Source organism: Cupressus sempervirens, chromosome 5 (assembly GCF_028749045.1).
Source record: "Cupressus sempervirens isolate cs-2001-9-10 chromosome 5, ASM2874904v1, whole genome shotgun sequence".
NCBI classification, from domain to species: domain Eukaryota; kingdom Viridiplantae; phylum Streptophyta; class Pinopsida; order Cupressales; family Cupressaceae; genus Cupressus; species Cupressus sempervirens.
This window is the reverse complement of record NC_143122.1, coordinates 844,664,185-844,678,964: the sequence shown is the minus strand read 5'-3', so window position 1 is coordinate 844,678,964 and position 14,780 is coordinate 844,664,185. Positions and strand designations below refer to the sequence as shown.

At 35.2% G+C, this 14,780-nt stretch overlaps 1 pseudogene; it reads left to right on the top strand.

Annotated features, from left to right (window-relative positions):
* Positions 1 to 14,055, top strand: LOC149558540 (L-type lectin-domain containing receptor kinase IX.1-like; annotated as a pseudogene).
* The last annotated feature ends 725 nt before the right edge of the window (positions 14,056 to 14,780 follow it).

Genomic DNA, 14,780 nt, shown 5'->3' with positions numbered 1-14,780 from the left:
ATGGATAAATTCACTCACCCTACACGGGCCTTCCTTTTCTTAACCTGTGTTGCTCTTTTCCTATTATCATCGCATGCAGGAAACGTTACTTTTAGCTTCCCTCCTCTAACAGGTATAGAAAGGAAAAATGATGCCACATATCAAGAGAGTAATCAAGGAGCCCCGCAGCTTACATGAAATGAAGCATCAGGGAACCTTAAGAACAGTTCTGGCTGGGCATATTATACTGACTGTATTCCGCTATGGAATAGGTCTACTGGGGCTCTGGCCAATTTTTCAACTTACTTTCAATTCAATATTGATCTGAACAACGAAATATACGATAATCATGGAGATGGAATTGCGCTCTTCATGGCACCATTCGAACTGGAACCACCAGCGGACGCTTATGGTGGATTTCTTGGCTTGTTTAATGAGGAAAGCTTTAAACAATCATCTTATCAGATGGTTGCTGTGGAGTTTGATACATACAACAACGATTGGGATCTTGATGACAATCATGTTGGTATCAACGTCAATAGCATTTTTTCGAAGTTGATTTTTCCGCTCAATACATCTAGTCTATTCAATCACTCTACAGACCAAAATCTCACAAATGCGACATGGGATGCCTGGGTGGATTATGACGGTGTACAAAAGGTTCTGCATTTCTTTCTCTGGTATAATTCTTCTAGACCCAAAATCCCTCTATTTAACCACACAATAGATCTGAGCAACTGTCTACCAGAGTACATCAAGATTGGCTTCTCGGCTGCCATTGGAGAGTACACAGAGACACACACCGTAAAAGTTTGGAATTTTACTTCTAAATATTCGTGGGAAGTCGGACCTCCTGGTGAATTACTTAGAAATGGCAATGCAAACAGATTTTCTGTGAAAGTTTATTTGATATGCGTGTTTTTCGTTGTTGTGGTCCTATGTGGCTTCATACTTGTTCGCTGGTGGCAGTATTTCAGAAAAAGGGGAAGAGAAGGTAAGGCTAGGGAAGAGAGCGATCCAGAGCTAGACGCATGCTGTTCTCATGGCCCCCGAAGCTTTTCCTACGCCGAGCTCAGTGCCGCGACAAGAAATTTCTGCGAGAAAGAAAAGCTTGGACAAGGCGGCTTCGGCAGCGTTTACAAAGGAATCCTGCCCGGCATAGGGGACGCGCTGGCTGTGAAAAGAATAGCTCTAGGATCGAGACAAGGAAGAAAGGAGCATGTCTCCGAAGTTCAAACAATCAGCAGGTTGAGACACCGTAATCTTGTGCGGCTTTTAGGATGGTACCACGAATAGGGAGAGTTACTTCTGGTCTACGAGTACTCTCCAAATGGGAATCGGGATAAGCACATTTTTGGCGAACAAGAGGATACGCTTGATTGGAGCCGAAGATATAGTATCGCCTGTGACATTGCCTCTGCTCTTGTTTATCTCCACGAAGAGTGGGACCAGCGTGTCGTTCATCGAGACGTGAAGGCAAGCAACGTAATGTTGGATTCTGATTTCAATGCCAAGTTGGGTGATTTTGGTTTGGCGAGACTGATGGAACGTGACTAGGAGGATTCCCATACGACCATGGTGGCGGGCACACGGGGGTATGTTGCTCTAGAGTGCTACATAATAGGGAAAACCAGTCCAGAAGCTGACGTGTACAGCTTTTGGTCGGTTACACTAGAAATTGCCTGCGGAAGGCGGCCGATTGATCACAGCCTTGAAGAACACAATTGTTTCCCTTTTCTTGTCAACATCTATTGCATACTGGACCTTCTGATGTACGGACCACTTTCATTCGTAGATAGCATTCCTGACAAATATAACACATCTGTGGCATTTTCAAGCTATCCAGTTGTTGTCGAAACTTCATTTGGGATCTATAGAAATTATCCTTAAGAAATACAGTTGGGTTTTGTATATTTTCTCTGTTGCCTTATCCACCTAAACTTATTCTATTTTGGCTTGTAGGATGAGGTGTTTCAGGAACCCGCTCTGTTGTTCTTGAATTTTCATTCTGGTGACTCATTTCTTTCTTATTGACATAATTCTACGCATTTAATTTCCTTTAACAAAAAACTTATATCTTCTTAATATTACTTATATAATTTTCTAATCTTTGATTTAAAAATTTAATAGTAAAACCTAACTTCAAATATTAAGGAGAAAATAGATAACATTTCATGAAATATTGTTTTCTATTTTCTTCATATTTTTATAAACGTTAAAATTGAGATTTATAAGTAGAATAAAATTTATAAAAATTAAAAGACATTCTTAAATATAAAATTTAAATTTCCTGATGCATCATTTCATTTAAATGTGTATTAATCTTTCAGACTTAGTTGATAGATCTAATTGAACTTTTCTAATCTATTTTAATATAAGGTTGAAATTTATAAATTTGAGAAAATTTGAACAAAATGTTAGAGATTATATCAAGGCCTAAGACCTACTTCTTACATACATCACAAGCCAAGGTAGAGACCATGTAGTTTCTTACCTGCATCATGAACTTCATGAATCATTTCTACATTTGATGTTTTCTCCATGCTTAATGTCCAATTTTTTTTATAATTTGAATCATTGTGCTAAGATGGGAGCTCTAATTTTGTAAAAGTGTAGGCTCCATCAAGATCAACAAAATCTTTTAAAGTAATAGCATAGAAGAAACTAAAGAAAATAAATGAATTCTTGTAAATAAAAGGATCCTAGCAACCTGTGCAAAGGAGAAGAAAATACATGTCAATTGAATTACAAGAACGTAATCATTGATAATGAGGAAAATTTTTCCATAGAAACTCAAATCATGATATTGCTAAGAGGGTTTTACAATATAATCATTTGTTAATAAAGAAGGCAAATTTTAAATTCTAGAAAAACTGAGAAAGATTTAAGTTAGAGGTCTTTCCTTATAGATGATCATAGTATGATTTATGATGAATCCATAAAGGCTAGATTTCTTTTCTTCTCTTAATATATATCGATAGAGAAATCCAGAAACCCCTTGGATCCATGTATTTGGGGTCCCATTAGAGGAAAGAATAGGAGATAGAATAGTAGCCCATATGGTTGCTCCATATGCTAGAGAAACCATGCTCTTTCATAGGAAACTCGTGTCCAAAGATTTCAAAAGAATGTGTAACACATTTAATGTTCCTTTAAATAAAAAAATGCATTTTATGGTCCTAAAACAACTTAATAGGTCATTTTTGATATGTACTTATGTTCTTCTTGCTTATTTGTATGACAATTAAACACAGTAGGCTGATTGTATGTTATCATTGGCTGGCCCATCTTGTCCATAGTTAGAGAAGCTTATTTTATTGTTGTGAATCCACTACATGTTGTGTAGGGGGAATGATAACAAAACCAAGTAGAAAGAAAGATCTACTTTATATTATGCTATTAGTCAAATATCTATTTTAAAAATTTGCATAGCTATGCTATTTTATAAGTTTGGACATCTTAAAGTGACACAAAATTTTTTGAAGATGAGGTAGAAAAGACATCAATTGCTAAGAAAGATTTGGAGAATCAGCATAGAATGCTTGGATCAATGTATTGCCCAAAAAAGCATGACACAAGAGATTATATCAAGGCCTAGGACCTACTTCTTACATACATCACAAGACAAGGTAGAGACCATGTAGTTTCTATTCTAACAAAGTTTTTAAGAATTATTTTTTCATAAATTTTGTTCTTTAAAAATATATAGCTAAATGATACCTATAATTTTAAACTTTCTTTTATTATCAAGCAATAAAAAATTATGTTCCCATATGTCTATTCTCAAAAGATGCATAACAACAATACAATAATATTGATCAATCAATATAACATGAAAAATAGTATAATCTAAAATTTTATATATTAAAAATGATCTATCTGTTAAAAAGATTACTACTCACTAATAAAAATTAATGTATCATGCATTATAAATATATAAATTAATTATAATTGTACATGTGTATCTATGTTTATTTATCTAAACTTGGATATTTGATAAACTATATAATGGATTGGTTTCAAATCAATTTTCTATTTCTTAAAAAAACAACTCCTATTTTTATTAAAGAGTTTCCTTAAAGTATTAGATTTAAATTGCGTCATGATGTATAATGAGCTTATCTAAATTATTCTACTACTATTTAATATCATGATATTAGTTTATAAAACCTATAATAGTACAATTAGCTAATCTCAAATCCATCTACTTTTATTTAGTAGTACAATAATAGTTCATAGGACCTATAGCATATAATTAGTTGATTCAAAATTCTTCTACTTTTGTTGAAAATCTTAATAATAGTTTGTAGGAGCTATAATTGGTATAAATCTCATCTACTTTTATTTAACATCATGATAATAGTTCACATGACCCATACTATATAATTAGTTGATATAAAATCTATCTACTACTCTTCAACATGATGATGATAGTTCATAGATTGCAACACTTATATAAAGATTTAAAATCTTACAAGATCAAATCTAAAAACAATGTTGAACCCATCTACTACTACATTTTTTATTATTGTTAAAATATTTTGAATATTAATTTTACTAAATCATAATTTTATACTAATACATTTCTCGAGAACAAATTATTTATTTAAATAAATTTTAAAAATTGTAAAACATATAATTTGACATAGATCCTTGATTCTTGATTTTGCCTTCCAACGGCTTCCATTAATCATTTTGATTAAGATAGTCTTCCATTTGCATCTTCCATAACTGAAAGTTCTACCCTTAAACCTATCAACCCTTAGCTTACCCTTGTCTTCCATCACTCCCACTCAACCGTGAGACTTTCCTACATAGGATAAGTGAAAAACAACCTAACTTTGATACCACTTGTTAGGATTAAACCTTAGATATAAATAACAATTACATGCAAATATAACCAATAATAGAAAATAATAGATCACATAGAAAACAACACAAGACAACAAGATTTAAAGTGGTGCACTCAATCCCTGGGCTATGTCCACCAAATAGAAAGTTTGATATTATTACAATCTAGTGATTACAACTTGATTATAATTTGTAATCCCTTACAACTCAATACTACCACAAGAACCAATTTTACATCACCATAATGAAATAATCCCTAACCCTAAGCCCTTTTGTACAAGTATTTTTATGCCACTTTAAGGTTACAATATGTCCACCATATGTTAGCCATACATCAACCACAACGTCTGCCACAACCCAATTTGTTTTTTCTAGGTGCTACCCCAAACCCCAAAGAATTTATTAAGTATGTCTAGTACTTCCTTGATCATTCACCACAAGCTAACAAGATCAACCCTTACAAAGATTACAAAATTTTCCTTTATAGTTTAGGCATAACTAAGATATTTCTAATCAAGTTACTCCAAAACTACTATCTTAAATGCTCAGAGAATAATCATAGAGTTCTAGAGAAAATTTGATCTTGACATAGATTCAAATATAATGAAATCTAATTTTTTTCCAAATCAAAGCCTTGAGAAGATAGAACAACACCATTAATTCACTCTAACCAAGTAGATGGATAAAACTAGCGGTGGTGGAGTGTTTTCCTTCATTCACTAGGCATGACATTCATTGGAGAGTGGTTGGAATCGATTATGAAGATTGGATCATGCAAGAAAATATTTCTTCCTCATAGTTGGCTTGATAAACTAGAACAGTCAATAGGTCAACTGAATCTTGCAACCAAGATCCACGTGGGCCAATAGTCTTATTTCTTTTTGCCACCCCACAAATTCTCCACTCATTTGAGCATATCACTTTTAACTAACCTCACCACCCTCAAACTTAACCATGGTAGTCAATGAAAAGTGTCAACCCAATTGTCAATATTAACTGCAATGGTACCTCCTCCAACCCACAAAGACATGTAACCTTCAGGCACTTCCCTGTAATGTCTAAAGTTTTAGCAATTCCATGATGCAAGAAAGCACTAATCATCGATCTATGAAAGATCAATGATCGATGAAATTTTTTGTCATTACTACGCCTACCCCATTAATACTTTTAGGCCCACAAACTACTCAACATACACCTTAGGAAAACCTGGCATCCAAGTGGCCCCACTTTTAGTGCTAGCAGCCAACAAAGAAGGATAGACCCACCAATCCATATGCCACAATATCACATGCTTGCATTGTCAAAAAGTCTAACAAAAGATAGAATGTGGGAAAGTGACTGCCAATAGAAACTTAGTTGTATTCCAACTCATATTAGCATATAATCATGGTAAAAAAGGTGACCTACAAGAAATGAGACCTATATAGCACATGGTAGCGAGGTACATTCTTGCTTTATGTAAAGGTCATTCACATTGAAGAAGCAGGAAAGTGCCCATTGTAGATCTGTGCAAGATTTGATGGTGTGCAAAATTGTAGGAGCCCCGAAAGAAAACTAAACAAGATATGAAAATATTAAAAGCCCCCAATTTAATTATTTCATATTTCCATGGTATTCAAATATTTAAAAAGAATGGAAAGTGGTCGTTTATCATTTAAATTCAAATAGGGTGATTTTGGTAGAAAGGCAAATTTGGCCAATAGTTAATTCAGAATTTGGATTCATACTGATAAAAAAGACAAACTAATAATATAGAATTAAAAATTGGAAAGTGTGTGATATCAAGAGCATTGGGGAACACATTTGGCTTGCATAAAAGATTGTTTTAGATAAAGGTAAAAATAGGTTTTGAAGGGGACCTAAAACCCTTAACAAGAAAACAAAAGATAAACCATTAAGTTCCACCAAGTTTTACAAGGACTTGAAACCTACCGTTTTAAAAGATTCAAATTCAAATTTTACAAGGACCTAAAATCACAAGATAAAATCAAAAAACAAGACCAAGTTTTAAAAGGACCTAGAACCTAGTTTTAAAATAACAAAACTAGATTAAAAACCTAAAAAATTGACTAGAAACTAGAACAACTACCAAGATAGAGACCAAAAACCAGAAACATAGAAAAACTGCTATTATAGTTCTTTGATCATTTGGACCACCTCTTTTCTAGCCTCCATAGTACTTTGGATGGTATTAACTATAGATCCCATGATGCCCTCAGCTACTTTTTTCCTAGAGCTCTATATGGTTCATTTACATGGACCACCCAGAGATATGATTTCTTCATTAGTTCTCTTCCCTAAGCTAGCAGCAGCTACACAAATGCCAGAAGTAACCTACTCCATATTATTACAACTTTCTTTGATCGATAACTAGAGCTTGTTTTCATATTCCTTTAGTTTGTTTGGTATATTACCAACCTGAATTGCCAACTGGATGGTCTTTATGCAATTAGTTTCTTGGTTTTGCTCCATTGTTGTGACTTTTCTTTTCAGGTTCATTAATTTGTTATACACCTAGGAGTCAGTTTGAAGGGAAGAGTCTACCTTTAAGTTTGTAGTATGTAGGAAAGAAAGCCTTGTATCTCTACCAGCATAATCATCCTTATCATCCCCCATATCTTCCTTACCCATAGACTCATTCTTTATATCTTCCTTCACATTTTCAACATTCTTATTAAAGAGTTCCTCCTTTCCCTTCTCCATTACTTCTTCTTCATCCCTCACTCCTAGGGATTGTTCACTCTGATTGGTATCCTCCTCACTAGCATTACTCAACACAGTATTTTTATCATTGCTTTCATCTATCTCCTCCTTACCAAATTCACCCTTGCCACCAGGGTAACCTTCCAAATTCGAGCTAAAATCTCCCACATCTCTGTTCTCCTCCTCATCCACTAACCCCTTCCTCTCCTTTACTATTCCTAGAGTAGGTTTCACTCATAGAGCCCTTCTTTTTCTCAAAAGGAGGGGAAGACACAATAGCCTTGTTCTTACAATAATTCTCAATCAGTAAAATTAATCCTTCATGAAAAATCAAGTGGGTTTCTTCTTTTCTATGAGCTTGGAGACTATGGAGCAAAGAAAATCTCAAATAAAAAGGAAATGAGATTCTATCTTTTTGCCTAAAATGGTTTAGAAACACAAAATGAAATTTATGAACATGTTTAGCTCTACCATCTAAGATAAAGTACTCACGAATGCATGAAAGCACATCTCGCTAGATAACCTTAATTTGGCCCAGTTTGTAAAAATCACCATTCTTTTCCTCCCCATCCATTTTCAAGAACTTCTTAAACATTGCATTTGTTTATCCATCTAAGAAGATAGAAATGCAACGTCACATGAAATATTGTATCAAAATGTTACATCTTGTATGGGTTTTGGTGGTATCTTCAAATGGAAAAATATCTGAAATAATTTTTGTTTTAATGTTTGTGCTCTTCACACATTGAGGAAGACCTCGATGTGACCTAATTTCCATCAAAGGCCCTTCAAAACTAAAAAATCCCACAGTCGAAGATACTGTAAAATAGGCCATCAGCCTATACCTACTCTACCTTTATTTTGCTTCATTGTTTCATTAATTTTATTCACACATTCAAGAAGTGTTAGCTTTAACTTCCCTCCTATGATAGCTATTGAAAGAGAACACGATGTTGAATACAAAGAGAATAATCAAGGAGGCATGCAATAGCTATTGGAGATATGAAGATCAACCATTTTCATTATTCCCTCCAAGAGATTCTATCTCTTCAATTCTTCTACTGACATTCAAGAGTCTCCCTTGGAGCTCTTTTATATATTGTATTCACTATAACTTGTGGATGTCTTTCTGGATTAGATAATATATTCTCCTGCTTAGTGTGGACATAGGCTTTATTGTTTGAACCATAATAAATCTGTGTACTCTACTTTTGCATTATCATTTATGCATTTTATTGCTTTTCCAACTTTTACAATTGGTATTAGAGCAAGGTATTGCTATTTAGAATTTAGGGTTGAAATTCTAGGATCTTGGAGGAGGTCAAAGTGTAGAAATTTATAGGAAAAAGTTTTGGCCTATGGAAGGTGCAAATGGAGTCGCTATTAATTAAGAAAGATCTAGCACTTGCTTTAGAGGGGAAATGGAATCAACTAGACATGATGTCTAATGAGGATTTGGAAAAAATGGACAAGAAGGCAAGAGCAACAATTCTTCTTTCACTATTTGAAAATGTGCTCCTTAATGTTGCAACAAAAACAACAACAAAGGTAGTTTGGGACAAGCTAAGAACTACTTATGTAATGGTGTTTGTTGCAAAGAAGGTTTTTATCATGAAGAAACTCTATAGTCTCAAAATGAAGGATGGTGGTAATATAGCAAATCATCTCAATGAGTTTAATACTCTAATCAGTTAAGAAAATTTGGTGGGCATGCCATGAAGTGATGAAAAGAAAGCTATCTTATTGTTATGTTCTCTTCCATCCAGTTGGGATGGAGTTGTAACAGCCATAAGCACATCACTTCCCAATAAGAAAAAGTTATTTTTTGATGAAGTTGCAGCTACTCTTCTCGGTGAAGACATGAGAAGAAAGAGTGAAGTGGGATAACAAGAGCTAATTTCCATTTCTCAACTTCATACTCAAGGCTATCATACATTCTTCAATCCTAATACATGGAAGATAACAAAGGGATCTTTGATAGTTGCAAAAGGAGATAAAGTTGGGAGTTTATATATTCTAGAAAGTAATAGTGAAGTGAGAGCTACTATGACAATTGTGGACATAACTCAGAGCTTTGGCATCAAAGGCTTGGGCACATCAGTCAGAAAGGAATCAATGTAATGATAAAAAGAAATCAACTGCTAGGGCTGAAATCTATTGATATAGAATTCTATGAACATTGTCTCTATGGCAAACAGAGGTGAGTCAACTTCTTGCAGACTAGTAGTGAGAAGAAGGGAACACCCTTGGAGGTTGTTCACACAGATGTCTTTGGACCCATTGAGGTAACCTCTTTTGGTAGAGCTAATTATTTCATTACTTTTCTAGATGATTGTACAAGGAAATTTTGGATTTATACGCTCTCTAGGAAATTAGAAGTTTTCTCTAAATTTCAAGTTTTTAAAGGCCTCGTTGGAAAGTAAAGTAGACACAAGATTAAGTGTCTAAAAAGTAATAATGGAGGAGAATTTTGCTCCTCATAATTTGATTCTTTTTATGCAAATAATGGTATCCATCAAATCAAGGTTGTTCCATTTACTCCAAAAGAAAATGGAGCATCAAAAAGGTTAAATAGAACAATTCTTGAGAGAGCTCAATGTATGCTCTCTAATGCCATCTTGAGTAAGGAATTTTGGGCTAAGGCATGCAACATAGTGGTGTATCTCATTAATAAGAGTCCCTCATCATGATTGGACTTTGGAATTCCAAAGGAGGAATGGTTAGGCAAAAGAATTTCGTATTCTAACATCCGGGTGTGAAGTATTTTTCCATGTGCCAAAAGAAAAAAGAACCAAGTTGGATTTTAAATCATAGCGGGGTATCTTCATGGGCTATGGTGAGGATCAATATGGGTTTCATATTTGGGATCACAAAGAGAAGGAAATCATTAGGAGCAGAGATTTTGTCTTCAATGAGAAGACATTTCTAGGTTGGCAGCTATAATCAACATTAGAGGAAGAATTTGTGCCCACAATTATTTTGAAAAACAATGACTCAAAGAAATGTACTAGTGGAAGTCAATAGTTCATTTCTCCTGCGACTTTATTTTCACCAATCTTTGTTACATCTAATTCAAGTGAAAAAGATATTAGAGATGGCACTAAACATCTATTTTTCCTAATAAACATGATGACTACACACCAAATGTGGTGTTTCCAAGCACTTCAAACTCTTCATATGCTGGTCTAACAATAGATACTGTTGTAATAAATAATAACAGAAGTTGAGGGGGTTATGTCCCCCCCTTCACGTGTGGACTTTTCTTCCCCATGTGGAGACAATGTGCCAATAGTTGTAGTAGCTGCTTTGCCTCCCTCAACTGCTATTCAACCAGCAATTGCAAAGCCATTTGATAGCTCTTAACCCATGTTGATAAACATCTAGAACATGCGGAAAGGAGCTGTAGTTAGCAATTTAGAGGGAAATAACTCTAATTCAAGTGCACTCCATAGGAATGAGAAAAATACTAATCCTCAAAATTCTAAAATTGCTCAAGGACTCAGAAGATCATCTCGATAGAGAAAACTTTCAGCAAAGTTCTCTAATTATGAGTTGTTAGTTGCAAAGGAGGCAGAACTGTCCTTACTAGTGTTTGATCAATTAGAGCCTACAAATTACAAAGCTGCTTATATAACTTCAGATTCATGAAAATGGCTAGATGCCACGAGGGAGGAAATGGATTTGTTGATAACAAATCAAAGTTGGGATTTGGTGCCTTTACCACCTAATAGGCAATCTCTAAAGAACAAATGGGTGTATAAAATAAAGGAAGAAGATGGCGGCAAGGTTTGTTATAAGGCCAGATTAGTGGTCAAAAGATATGGATAACTATAGGGCATCAACTTCAATGAGATCTTCTCCCTGGTATTCAAGATGATTACTATTAGAGCCATTCTAGGCTTGGTTGCTACATGGGATCTTGAGCTGGAGCAGTTGGATGTCAAGACTGCATTCCTACATGGTGATGTAGATGAAGAACTTTATATGATGCAACTAGAAGACTTTGTAAAAAAAGGAAAGGAGCATCTTTATTGTAGATTGAAGAGAAGCTTGTATGGACTGAAGTGGGCCCCAAGGCAATGGTACAAGAAATTTGATAAGTTTATGGTTGAGCACAAGTTCATATGCTTAGAGGCTGATCCATGTGTTTATTATAAACAGTTGCTCATAGGTGAATTTATAATTCTTGTACTATATGTGGATGATATGCTAGTTGCCAAAACTAGTATGAAGATTGTTCATGAATTGAATAAGCATTTGGTAAGCAGATTTGTAACGAAATATTTGGAGGCAGCTAAGAGGATACTTGGGATGACCATTTCATGGGATAGATCTACAAGGAAACTTTGGTTATCTCAAAAGCAATACATTGAGAAGGTATTGGACAAATTTGGCATGCTAAATGCCAAACCAATTTGTGTCCCTCTAGCATCTCATTTTCATTTGACTACTAAAATGTGTCCCACAAAACATGAGGATACAAAATTCATGAAGGGAATCCCTTATACTTCAGCGGTTGGTAGCATTATGTATGCTATGATTTCTACACGTCTAGATATTGCTCATGCAGTGGGAGTAGTTAGCTAGTTTATGAGTAATCTTGGCAAGCCTCATTGGGAGGTAGTTAAATGGATTCTCCGGCATCATCTGCTGAAGCTGAATACATGGCTCTCTCCGAGGGGGCCAAAGAGATGGTATGGTTGCAGATTTTGTAAAAAGAATTGCGTTTGCAACAATAAAATTTTAACCTTTTCTATGACAACAATAGTGCTATATTCATGAGCAAGCATCATACATCTTAGCGATGCTCGAAGCACATTGACTTGTGTTATCATTACATTCAGCATGTGGTTAAAGAAGGAAAACTTCAAGTCGTCAAGATTGACACAAAATTAAATCCAGTTGATGCCCTCACGAAGGTTGTAACACTGGAGAAGTTTGAGTTTTGCCAAGCTTCTCTCAGCATTTCTCACGAAGGTTGTAACACGGGAGAAGTTTGAGTTTTGCCAAGCTTCTCTCAGCATTTCTAGCATGTGATAGCAAGGTTTAGAGTAGGGGAATAGCTTGTTACAGCAGTGGTTGGATTGTTGGGGATATGAAGCTCAGCCATTTTTCATTATTCCCTCCAAGAGACTCTGTCTCTTCAATTCTTCTGCTGACATTCAAGAGTCTCCCTTGAAGCTCTTTTATATATTCTATTCGCTATAACTTGTGGATGTACTTCTGGATTAAATAATATATTCTCCTGCTCAATGTGGATGTAGGATTTATTGGCCGAACCACGATAAATCTGTGTACTCTGTTTTTGCATTCTTGTTTGCGCATTTTATTGCTTTTCCAACTTTTACAGCAGCTTACCAAAAATGAAGCATCAGGTAGGCTAGGTGGCAGCAATGACTGGGCATTTTATAATAAATCTATTCCCCTATGGGACAGATCCTCAGGCTCTGGCTAATTTTTCTACCCATTTCCAATTCATTATTAACATGAACAACAATATTTATGACAATCATAGAGACGAGCTTGCATTTTCTTGGCACCTTTCGAGTTGGAACAACCAGAGAATGCATTTACAAAGGCATCCTGCCCTGCACCGGAGAGCTGGTGGCTGTCAAACGAATAGCGCAAGGTTTGAGACAAGGAAGAAAGGAGTATGTTTCTGAAATTCAAACGATCAGCAGGCTGAGACACCGTAACCTTGTGTGGCTTTTAGGATGGTGCCATCAAAAGGGAGAATTACTTCTTGTCTATGAATATTTGCCAAATGGGAGTCTGGATAGACACATTTTTTGGAAGGAGAAGGATACTCTGCAGTGGGACCAAAGATACAGTGTCGCCTGTGATATAGCGTCTGCTCTCGTTTATCTACATGAAGAATGGGACAACCGTGTCGTCCATCGAGACATAAAGGCAAGCAACGTAATGTTCGATTCCGATTTTAATGCCAAGGTGGGAGATTTTGGTTTGGCAAGATTAATTGAGCGTGATGAGGCAGCTTCCCATACGACCGTGGTGGCTGACACGCGGGGTTATGTAGCTCCAGAGTGCTATATAACGGGGAATACCAGTCTAGAGGCTGACGTGTACAGCTTTGGGGCGGTTACTCAGGAAATCGCGTGCGGAAGGTGACAGGTTGATCACAGCCTTGAAGAATAGTACAATTGCAGACTGGTAGAGTGTGTTTGGGATTTAAATGGAACGGCAAAGGCACTGGATGCAGCAGATGAGAAACTTGGTGGAAATTTCAATGCGGGGTAGATGTGGAGTGGCTGATTGTTGTGGGGTTGTTGTGCACCCAAAATGAGACAGGTGATAATGGTAATTAGAAGTGAAGTTGGACTGCCATACGTTCCTTCGGAATATAATGAGTTCAGGTTTGTCGAGCTCTGTGGTGCTTCTTTCCGGGGTGTCGTCAAGTTCACCAGTCGTCAGGTCGACGGTTTTTTTTACTCGCGACTACAACTGGTTGTGAAAATCTGTCGTCGAGCCCTCTACATTTCACGACTAGCCTTGTCAATTTAGACTATATCAAATTGAAGTGGGAATCTAGAATGGAAATTTCATGTTATAAATCTGTGTTTGGAAAAAATTAAAAACATAATTAATTTTGTTTTATAATTTATATTGGCTTTCTTTCCTGTCATTTCTTCAGTATATATGCAAAAGTTTTACCTAATTCAATTATGCAAGAGGCTCTTAAGCAGATTTCGAATATGAGATGCATGTACACCTTTTTTTGACAACACATGATCTTACAAAATTGCCACACGATCAAATGCTGAAAATTCAGCTATAACAACATATAGTTGTCACAACGATGCTTTCCCAAAAGCTATTGTTGATTTATTAGCATTACAAATAATTTAAAAATTCACATGCTAATATGCTATTATAAAGATTGAAATAAAACTTTTACATTAGAAGATAATCAAGATTAATTTTTAAAAGAGAGGAGAAGAGAGGGAAGTTGAAGAGAGATAGAGAAATACATATGTATATGTCAATGAAAAAGAGGGAGAGCGAAGAAAATAGATAGATAAAAACAAGATAATGAGGCAGAGGGAAAAATAAATTAAGAAGTAATATGTAGAAATAGATAAGTAAAATATATTCATGAAAACTATCAAATATGTAATAAATAGAACTATAATAATATTGTATAGTAAAATAAATAAAAGATAAATTCTAACATTTAAAGCTAAAAAAAAAACAAATTACAAAAAAATAATATTTTGATGTTAAAATAT